Source organism: Aegilops tauschii, unplaced genomic scaffold (assembly GCF_002575655.3).
Source record: "Aegilops tauschii subsp. strangulata cultivar AL8/78 unplaced genomic scaffold, Aet v6.0 ptg001068l_obj, whole genome shotgun sequence".
NCBI lineage: Eukaryota > Viridiplantae > Streptophyta > Magnoliopsida > Poales > Poaceae > Aegilops > Aegilops tauschii.
Window position 1 is genome coordinate 16152 of NW_027333279.1, and position 11349 is coordinate 27500.

Here is an 11349-nt window from a genome sequence, read left to right on the forward strand (position 1 = left end):
GATATTGAGCATTTACCCATAAGAATAGGATTATTTTCAATGAGTAGTTGTAGGTGCAACTTCGGAAAAGAGAATCTGATAAAGCTTTTCTTGCCTAGAGTCATTGAGTCATTATAAACCTTAATTCTATTAAGGATCTTCCGCGGTCTTATTTCTTTCACTCTTGCTCGAGCCGGATGATGATAAATTCTCATGTCCGGTTCCTTTGGGGGATGGATCCTAAAGAGTTCACCTATCCCAATAACAAAGAAACCAGACTTAAATGATCCTGTATTAAGAGCTAAATTAGCTAAAGGGATGGGACATAATTATTACGGGGAACCCGCATGGCCCAACGATCTTTTATATATTTTTCCAGTAGTAATTCTAGGTACTATTGCATGTAATGTAGGTTTAGCGGTTCTCGAGCCATCAATGATTGGTGAACCGGCAGATCCGTTTGCAACTCCTCTGGAAATATTACCCGAGTGGTACTTCTTTCCCGTGTTTCAAATACTCCGTACGGTACCCAATAAGTTATTGGGCGTTCTTTTAATGGTTTCTGTGCCAACAGGCTTATTGACAGTACCTTTTCTAGAGAATGTCAATAAATTCCAAAATCCATTTCGCCGCCCAGTAGCTACGACCGTTTTTTTAATCGGTACTGTAGTAGCTCTTTGGTTAGGTATTGGAGCAACATTACCCATTGATAAATCATTAACTTTAGGTCTTTTTTAGATATTTTTTGATTCATTCAACCGTGAAGTACCATAGGTATCTAGGAAATAGTTACTTCCAAGTGAATCTTCCCTAGATACCTAAAATCCATTTTATTATGATCCATTTCGCGAAAATATAGATTGTACCAAAGATGCTAAATTGTTTTCTTTTTATTCTAACTCGAAAAAGAAGAAGAAAAAAAATTGCAATGGATTTAAAACGAGAGTTTATTCTTAAGTAAATCAATTGGGAGATGCTTCTCTAGAGTGTCCCATATATGTTTTCTATCTTCCATACGAAAACTGTCAATTCTCAGAAGATCTTCTTCAGTCTTACTCAAAAGGTCCAATAGTGTATGTATATTGGCCCTTTTTAGACAATTATACGTTCTAGAAGTCAATTCTAATTGATCAATAAAAATAGAATTCAATGGAATTCCTTTTTTGTTTTTCTTTAGATTAGTTAATCTTTTTTGAAAAGTAAAAAGGGGTGGAGTAAACCTGTTTTTATTTTCTTCGAAACTAGCGCCCTCTTCCTCCGCGTGTAGAAAAGGAAGAAATAAATCAATCAAATTACGAGAAGCCTCATAAAGTGCTTCCTTAGGGGTTAAACTTCCATTAGTCCATATTTCTAGAAAAAGTATCTCGTGTTTTTCATTTCCATTCCCACAAGAAAAAATACTATAATTCACATTTCGAACAGGCATGGATACAGCATCTATAGGATAACTTCCATCTTGATAGTTCTTTCTGAGTTCTGTCTGATATCCACGATCTCTCTTGATCTGTAAATCAATACAGAAATCAATGGGCTCTGTCAAGTTAGCTATAGGTTGTGCCGTATCAACGATTCTCTACGGAAGGCGGTAAGATGATATCTTGAGCAGTTATGTATCTAGGACCTTTGACGCAAATGGATGCGTCTCTAACTCCATAGAGATTACTTCTCAATACAATTTCTTTCAAATTTAGTAAAATTTCTTGTACGGATTCTTCAATACCTGCTATTGTAGAATACTCGTGCGGCACGCTCCCAAATTTTGCACGTGTGATACATGTTCCTTCTATTTCTCCAAGTAAAGCTCTTCGCAAGGCAATACCGACGGTGTCCGCTTGACCTTTTCTAAGCGGGGACAGAATGAAACGACCATAATAAAGGCGCTTACTATCTACTCTTGATTCAACACACTTCCACTGTAGTGTTTGAGTGGATCCTGCTACCTCCTCTCGAACCATAATAGACTAGTATTATTATTTTATCATTGAATCGTTTATTTCTCTTGAAATGAAAGTTGAAAGCGGGTTAATTCTTTTACAGACGTCTTTTTTTAGGCGGTCGACATCCATTATGCGGCATAGGTGTTACATCGCGTATACAACTTAATCGCACACCACTTTTAGCAATGGCTCGTAATGCGGCATCTCTTCCACTACCAGCGCCCTTTACCATAACTTCTGCTCGTTGCAAACCTACTGTACGAATAGCATCTACTGCTGTTCTTTGACCAGCATAGGGTGATGCTTTTCTTGAGCTTTTGAATCCACAAGTACCGGCCGAGGACCAAAAAACCACCCGACCTTGTGGGTCTGTAACAGTTATAATGGTATTGTTGAAACTAGCTTGAACATGAATAACCCCTTTTGTTATTCTACGTGCACTCTTCCGTAAACTAAAACGTGCATTCCTACGTAAACCAATACGCACTTTCTTACGTGAACCAATTTTTGGTATAGCTTTTGCCATATTTTATTATCTCATAAATATGAGTTAGAAATAAAAAAAAGAAAAAAAGATACAAAGATATCCGTTTCAGGGTAAAATAAACCCTTTACTTTAATTATTTTAAATGAAATTATTTTATTTGGAATTGGAACATTTCCGCGGGTACTTTTTTTTACTTTTTAGAAAGTAAAGTTCTTTTTCGAAAGATTACCCCTGTCTTTGTTTATGCTTCGGATTAGAGCAAATGACTCTAATTCGTCCACGCCTACGAATCAGTCGACATTTTGTACAAATTTTACGAACGGAAGCTCTTATTTTCATATTTCCGTATCCTTTTTTAAACTATGAATCTAATCTTTTGGAAAAAATAAGTCTCTTCGCTTGAATTTTAGAACTTAGAATTTATTACCCTAGAAAAAAAAGAAAAACCTAATCCTTTGAATCTTTGGTATCCTTCAAATCTTCGCTATCCTTCAAATCTTCGCTATCCTTCGAGTCTTCGATACGCTTCGAATCCTTATGGGGAAGTCTATAAATTATACGTCCCTTGCTTGAATCATAACGACTTACTTCAATTTTGACCCTATCCCCCATCAGTATTCGTATAGAACTAGACCGTATCTTTCCTGAAATATAGCCTAGGATGATGGTGTCATTCTCTAGCCGAACGCGGAACATTCCATTGGGTAGGGCTTCCGTAACTAAACCTTCGAAAGTTACTTTTGCTTCTCTCGGGTTTTTTTTTTCTCTCCTATTTTTTTTTTCTGTCATATTTTTTTTCTCCTATTTTTCTATTTTTATTTTAAAAATAGGAAGGGCGAGATAGAATTCAAGCACTATAGGCGGGGCGATTACCATATATAACATAAGACTTCTCCCCCAATTCTGTTTAGTCGAGCTTCTCGATCTGTCATTATTCCTCGAGAAGTAGAAAGAATAGCAATTCCCATTCCACCCAAAACTTTAGGAATTCCTTGATAGTTGGTATAAATTCGTAAGCCGGGTCGGCTGATACGCTTTAAAAAGGTTCTTGTTCTATATATTCCTTTTCTAGTCTTTCTCTTTTGATGTCGCAAAGTTGAAACCAAGAAATATCTGTTACGTTCCTGATGTTTCCGAACACTTTCAATAAAACCCTCTCGTAGAAGTATTTTAACAATGTTTTCGGTAATATTTGTAGATACTACTCGAACTGTTCCTTTTTTATTCATGTCCGCATTTCTTATAGAGGTTAGTAAATCAGCAATAGTGTCCTTGCCCATAAGACTCTAATTCTAGGTTCCTCCTAATTTTTCTATAATCAACATGTTTTCTTTTTTTTTTTCATTTTGGATTTTAAAACATATACGTAAAACACAATCTACTAAATTAATTCTTTGGTCTCAATTTCGCCTACTAGTATTTATAATACTTCAGGAGCTAATGAAACTATTTTGGTAAAATTCAATTCTCTCAATTCCTCGGCAATCGCGCCAAAAACTCGAGTTCCTTTTGGATTGCCTTTTTGATCAATTATAACCGCAGCATTGTCATCATAGCGGATTATTATACCGTCTTCGCATTTGAACTCTTTACATGTACGTACAATTACAGCTCGAATTACTTCGGATCTTTCTAGAGGCATTTGGGGCAATGCGTCTTTGATTACAGCAACAATAACATCACCAATACGAGCATATCGCTGATTACCAGCAGCTCCTATGACTCGAATACACATCAATTTTCGAGCTCCACTATTATCTGCTACATTTAAAAGGGTCTGAGGTTGAATCATATTATTTTTTATTTTGATTTCAATTTGTTATTTCAATGCAAAAGGATGAAAGAAATATTGTCTTTCCAGAAAGAAAAACCGGGCATTTTTTTTTATCTTCCATACCCCTTTTAGGGTTCTATATCTCTAATCGAATAAATTGACTTCGTATGGGCATTTTACTGGCAGCTATGGAGATAGCTGCTCTAGCTACAGTTTCAGATACTCCCCCCATTTCATAAAGTATACGACCAGGTTTAACAACGGATACCCAATATTCGGGGGACCCCTTTCCCGAGCCCATACGTGTTTCCGTGGGTCTTAGTGTAACCGGTTTGTCGGGAAATATACGTACCCATATTTTTCCACCACGACGTGCATATCGTGTTATTGCTCTTCGTCCTGCTTCTATCTGTCTCGCCGTGATCCAAGCGGGTTCAAGTGCTTGAAGAGCATTCTACCAAAACAAATACGATTGCCTCGGCAGGATTTTCCTTTCATTCTTCCTCTATGTTGTTTGCGAAATCTGGTTCTTTTGGGGTTATAGTCGATGGTTCTCTTTCTTAGTTCCATCTCTACTGCAAAACTGGACATGAGAGTTTCTTCTCATCCAGCTCCTCGCGAATGGAATGAGAAAGCATGTAAATTTCTCTAATTCATAATATTCAAAAATATTACGGTACGGATAGATACACATTAATAGATAATAGAAAAAGTTCGGTTTTTTTTATATTGAATTTGTTAAAACAGAAAAATATAATATATAGTCAAAAAAGAAGATCTAGAATATATCCAGATGTGTGTGTATATTTATCTAAATTCTATATTTATAGATAATGTAATCCTTCTTAAAAAAATCCTTATTTTTACTCTTATTGAATCGCGGTAAAGTATTCTAATTCAATAAGAATTTCGCGGGCGAATATTTACTCTTTCCTGTCTTATTTGTTAATTTATAAACTTACCAAATAAGACAATTTTTTTGGTTTGTTCCGCCATCCCACCCAATGAAGTGTTAGGATTCTTTTCAATAAAATCCTATGGAATCATAGGTTCTGTCGTTCCCACTGCTTCTCCTTGAATGGTTAGGTCTGAATCCCGCAACGGAGCTTCCAAAAAATTTCTTTCCGAGTTAATTTTCTCAGTTTTATTAACCCGGGCGGCTCTTTATTATTGCTTTAAATTTGTAGTTCTTGTTTCAAGTTACAATTTTTAATTCTCTATTATTTTTATTATATTGATGCTTTATCACATTGCCTTTTATGATGTAATTCATAGACCATACATAGTGGAATCCTATATCTTATTTATTTCCTCTTCCTTCTTTCTATCATCCCTCCCTTTATCCACATCCCTTTAGTTTTGCTTCACAACCTAGAATCCCTTTTCTTTTTTAGAGAAAAAATTGCAGTTGCTACAACTATATGACACATCTACTCATTTATGATAGAGGTATTTATTCATATAGTGACTGTTTCTTAGTTAGGATCTCGACAATACGAAGCAATAGGTTGGTTATTAGTTAATTTTCTATAATTACTAAGTTTTTTTCTTAAAAAAAAGAAAAAAATAACGAGTCACACACTAAGCATAGCAATTATATTAAATGATTTATCAATTTTCATTAAATCTTATAGAAAGAGGTATAATTTCTTCTTTTGCAGGGATTTCAGGAAAAAAGTCTCTTGTCATTTTTTATTCTATCAATGGACAGAATCCGAAGACAAGATTACTTATTCTTCGTCTACGAATATCCAAATTTTTACACCTAATACTCCATAGATAGTCCGAATTGGATAGCAGCAATAATCAATTTTAGCGCGAATTGTTTGGAGGGGAAGTCTACCCTTTTTAATAGATTCGGCGCGTGCAATTTCTTTTCCTCCGAGACGACCCGCAATTTTTACTTTTACTCCCCTTATATCTGCTTTTTTAGTTAATTCAATGGCTTTTTTCATTGCCTTTCGGAATGAAACTCTATTTTTTAATTGGAAAGCTATATATTCTGCAAGAATGTTAGGCTGTCTATAAGGTTCTTTCACTTTTTCGATAGAAATATTAAATCTCTGGTTTACAGAGTTAATTTCCTTTTGTAGATCTTTCTCTAATTCTTCGATTGCTCCTTTTTTCTTTAATAAATTTGGGAATCCAATATGGATTATGACGTGGATCGTATCGATTTCTTTTTGGATTTCTATATGTGTAATTACTTCGGAACTTGAACCTGAGTCCATTTTTCTATTATGTGTAATTACTTCGGAACTTGAGTCTGATTCTATTTTTCTATTCGAGCCCTTTTTCCTATTCTTTTGTATATAGTTCTTGATACAATCCCTTATTTTTTTATCTTCCTGTAGACCTTCAGAATAATTTTTTGGTTGTGCGAACCAAAAGGAATGGTGTTTTTGGGTTGTACCAAGTCTGAAACCGAGTGGATTTATTTTTTGTCCCATATTTTTCTATTCTATATTTTTTTTTACTGGGAATCGAAATCTTAGATGGATCTAAAGGTTATTTAGATTTCTTTACTATATTTAGTACAATTGTTATATGACACATGCTTTTTTTTATGGGGAAACTACGTCCTCGAGCTCGAGGTCTGAATTTCTTCATAATAGTACTCCTACTGACTTCGGCTTTAGTAATAAATAAATTCGCTTTGTCGAAATCCCTATAATGAGTAGCATTTGCGGCTGCCGAATAAACCAACTTTAAGATGGGATAAGATGCTCGATAGGGCATGAGGTTCAGTATCATAACAGTTTCCTCGTAGTAACGCCAGCGAATCTCGTCAAGAACTCTTTGTGCTTTGAAAACAGACATAGGGATACGTTTTTGTGCTTTGAAAACTCTCTCGAACTTAAGTAGACGATCGGTTGGAACTTTCCTTGCGAGTTTCCTTAGCCCACTTTTCTTCTTCTTTATCCTAGGGATATACTTTACTAGTTTGAAACTTGTCATAAATAAGGTTATTCCCCGCCTACCTTTACTTTATTTTGAATCTTTTTTTTCTTCTTAATCTTTCTATTCAGAATTCAGTTAACGACGAGATTTAGTATCCTTTCTTGCATTTTCATAACTCGTGAAATGCCGAGTAGGCACGAATTCCCCCAATTTGCGACCTACCATAGGATTTGTTATGTAAATAGGTATATGTTCCTTTCCATTATGAATCGCGATTGTATGGCCCAACCATTGTGGGTAGAATGCTAGATGCCCGGGACCACGTTACTATTGTTTCTTTCTCCTCCTTCATATTGACCTTTTCTATCTTTGCCAATAAATGATGAGCTACAAAAGGATTCGTTTTTTTTCGTGTCACAGCTGATTACTCCTTTTTTCCTTTTTAAAGAGTGGCATTCTATGTCCAATATCTCGATCGAAGTACGGAGGTCAGAATAAATAGAATAATGATCAATGGAAAAAAGCAAAAAATCCTTTAGCTGGATAAGGGGCGGATGTAGCCAAGTGGATCAAGGCAGTGGATTGTGAATCCACCATGCGCGGGTTCAATTCCCGTCGTTCGCCCATCGCATTATTGCAAATTCCAAAAATGCAATTTTCCATATTCCTAGTTACGTATTTACTTACGGCGACGAAGAATAAAACTATCGCTATATTTTTTCCTTTTCCTAGTTCTTCTTCCAAGCGCAGGATAACCCCAAGGGGTTGTGGGTTTTTTTCTACCAATGGGAGCTTTCCCTTCACCGCCCCCATGGGGGTGGTCCACAGGGTTCATAACTACCCCTCTTACTACGGGGCGTTTACCTAGCCAACACTTAGATCCGGCTCTACCCAAACTTTTTTGGTTCACCCCAACATTACCCACTTGTCCGACTGTTGCTAAGCAGTTTTGGGATACTAAACGGACCTCCCCAGATGGTAATCTTAAAGTGGCCGATTTACCCTCTTTTGCAATGAGTTTCGCTACAGCACCTGCTGCTCTAGCTAATTGCCCACCCCTTCCACGTGTGATTTCTATGTTATGCATGGCCGTGCCTAAGGGCATATCGGTTGAAGTAGATTCTTCTCTTTCTCTCAAAAAACCCCTTCCCAAACTGTACAAGCTTCTTCCAAAGCATACGGCTTTCTAGATGTATATGACGATCTCTAGACAGATGGATCTTATATGAATCATATGATGAAGTACCACATGAGTGGATATATAGGAAAGGAATCCAAATCTGCCGAATCGCTCATGTTATGATCTTCTACATCCTAGGTCTCTGCGTTCCGTCATCTGGCTTATGTTCTTCATGTAGCATTCAGATCGAATGACTCTATGAAATTACGTCGATACTTCCACATATTATGGGTAACGTAGGAGACATCCCTATTTTCCCCCGGGGGTCTTAATTACCACTGCTTAGCTTTCAATTTGCCTCTGACCATCAAATTAAATGTGAATAACCCGTCCTCCTCTCTTTGAAACAAGGGGCGCTTCCGGTTCTGTGCGTGCTTCAAACAATTTTGTCTTCTCCATATTACCATATCTCTAGAGCCAATAATTTTCTATGAGGAACTACTGAACTCAATCACTTGCTGCCGTTACTCAACAGTTTTCTGTTGAGGTCTATCCCGTAGAGGTAGTCAAATTGGATCAGTGATCGATTTCTAGGTTTCGTCGTAAACCTAATTGGTTACTTCCAATTACGTAAATCAATAGTTCAAACCGCACTCAAAGGTAGGGCATTTCCCATTGATATAGGAACTTTTGTACCAGAAACAATAGTATCTCCAATTATAGCCCCTCTGGGATGTAAAATATATCTCTTCTCACCATCCCCATAGTGTATGAGACAAATGTATGCATTTCGATTAGGGTCGTATTCTATGGTTACGATTCTACCAGATATGTCTTTTTGATTCCGTCGAAAATCTATTTTACGGTATAGGCGCTTATGACCTCCCCCTCTATGCCTTGCGGTAATGATTCCTCTGGAATTACGACCTTTACCACAACGGTGCCGTCCATGGATCAAATTATTTCGTGGATTGGATTTCACTTGCCTGTCTACGGTTCCCTTGCGTGTGCTCGGGATAGGTGTTTTGTATAAATGTTTCGCCGTATTATTAAGTATTCTCCTTTAGTTTTTTTCTCTATCTAGAAGTGGAATAGAATAACCCGGTTGAAGGGTAATGATCATACGTCTGTAATGCATTGTATGGCCCAGAATAGGTCCTATTCTTCTACCTTTTCCAGGTAGTCGATGGCTATTCACAGCTACCACCTTAACACCAAAGAAGAGTTCGACCCAATGCTTTATTTCTGTCTTAGTGAATCCCGATTCGACATTAAAAGTATATTGATTCTTTCCCAATAAACGAAGACTTTTTTCTGTAAATACTGCGTATTTGATTCCATCCATAAATCGACTTTCCCTCCTATGCTCTGAGTTCCAGTATCGATAAGAATTCGAGTTCTTATTGTTCTTATGTTATGGTATGAATATACCATACCAATTCGTTATGTATGGATGATGGATGAGATTCCATGGATAGAGAGCCAGTTCCAATAGACTTATGGAATGTTCCCGTTCGTGTGCATCCAGCAGGAATTGAACCCGCAAATTTACCAATTATGAGTTGGGCGCTTTAACCATTCAGCCATGGATGCTTAACAGGGATCATCGTACATCGTAAATAACCAATTTTCATATAGAAAGACATATCATAGAAAAATGAAATCGAAAATATTCCGAGATGGCAAATATTCGGAGATGACTATGAAAACACCTCTCTGGATCCTCGAATTGAAAGAGAGATTGAGAGGGATCAAGAATCCTAATTCTCGCTATTTGGAATGGATCCAATTCTATTGAGTCTGACTCATAGTGATCATTTCTCTTTAGCAAAGAATGACCTTGGTTATCAAAGGATTGAACAACCGGGATCCATTTACTTATGATACCTAGTTGGCATTGATAACAAGGATCTAATGAATTATGAGTTTAATAGATCCTCTTTAGCAGAAAGACGTATATTCCTTGCTCATTATCAGACAATCACTTATTCCCAAACCTCGTGTGGGACTAATCGTTTTCATTTACCATCTCATGGAAAACCCTTTTCGTTCCGCTTAGCCCTATCGGGTATTTTAGTGATAGGTTCTGTAGGAACTGGACGATCCTATTTGGTCAAATACCTAACGAAAAATTACGATTTTCCTTTCATTAAGGTACGAGGGCTTCTTATTCCACAAGAACGAAAGCACCTTTTCATTCTTTCATATACTAGGGGTTTTTACTTGGAAAAGACAATGTTCCATACTAAAGGATTCGGGTCCATAACCACGAGTTCCAGTGCACTAGATCTTGTAGCACTTAGCAACGAAGCCCTATCCATTAGTATTCCACATAAGAAATCCATTCTAGAAAAAAATACAATTAGATTAGCTCTTCATAGACAAACTTGGGGTTTGCGAGCCAAGGTAAGATCGGCTCGGGATCATGGGACCCTTTTCTATCAGATAGGAGGGGCTCTTGTACAAAATAGACTTACTAAGTAATAACCCCATAGAATCTATCTATATAAAGATAAAGAGGCAATCGTGTCAGGAAGCGGGTTTTTCTTTGGCCAAAAGGTACTTCGAACTTGGAACGAGCATGAAGAGATTAACGAGACTTCTTTCTCTTTTGAGTTTTTCTGGCGGACCTGCCGCGCAAGATCTTTGGTCTTCCCCTGGAACCGATGAAAAAAAGTGGATCGCTTCTTATGTACTCGCTCAGAATGATTCTTCTCTATCTATAGTTCATGGCCTATTAGAAGTAGAAGGTGCTCTGGTGCAATCCTTACCGACAGAAAAAGATTGCAGTCAGGTTGATAATAGTCGAGTGACATTACTTCGTCGGTCCGAACTAAGGAATCTGTTAGAAATGTTTTGAAATGGATATTGTTCTCTCTTTGATCAGGGATTGCTATATGAAAAGAAGTGGAGTTTGAAAAAGGGAACGGAATGCTCAAACCGGAACTGCTAGAGGAACGAATTTTCAATAGCATAACTTGGGCTCCTAGAATATGGCGCCCTTGGGACAATCTATTTGATTGCAGGGTTTTGTTCCGAAGCAAAGATATCCGCGGAGGCCGGTTCGTTCGTCCTATTCTGATATTCAGGACCAAGAGGTACTGGATTCTCTTTCGGATAGGCCCTGAAAGGAGAAGAAAGGCTGAAATGC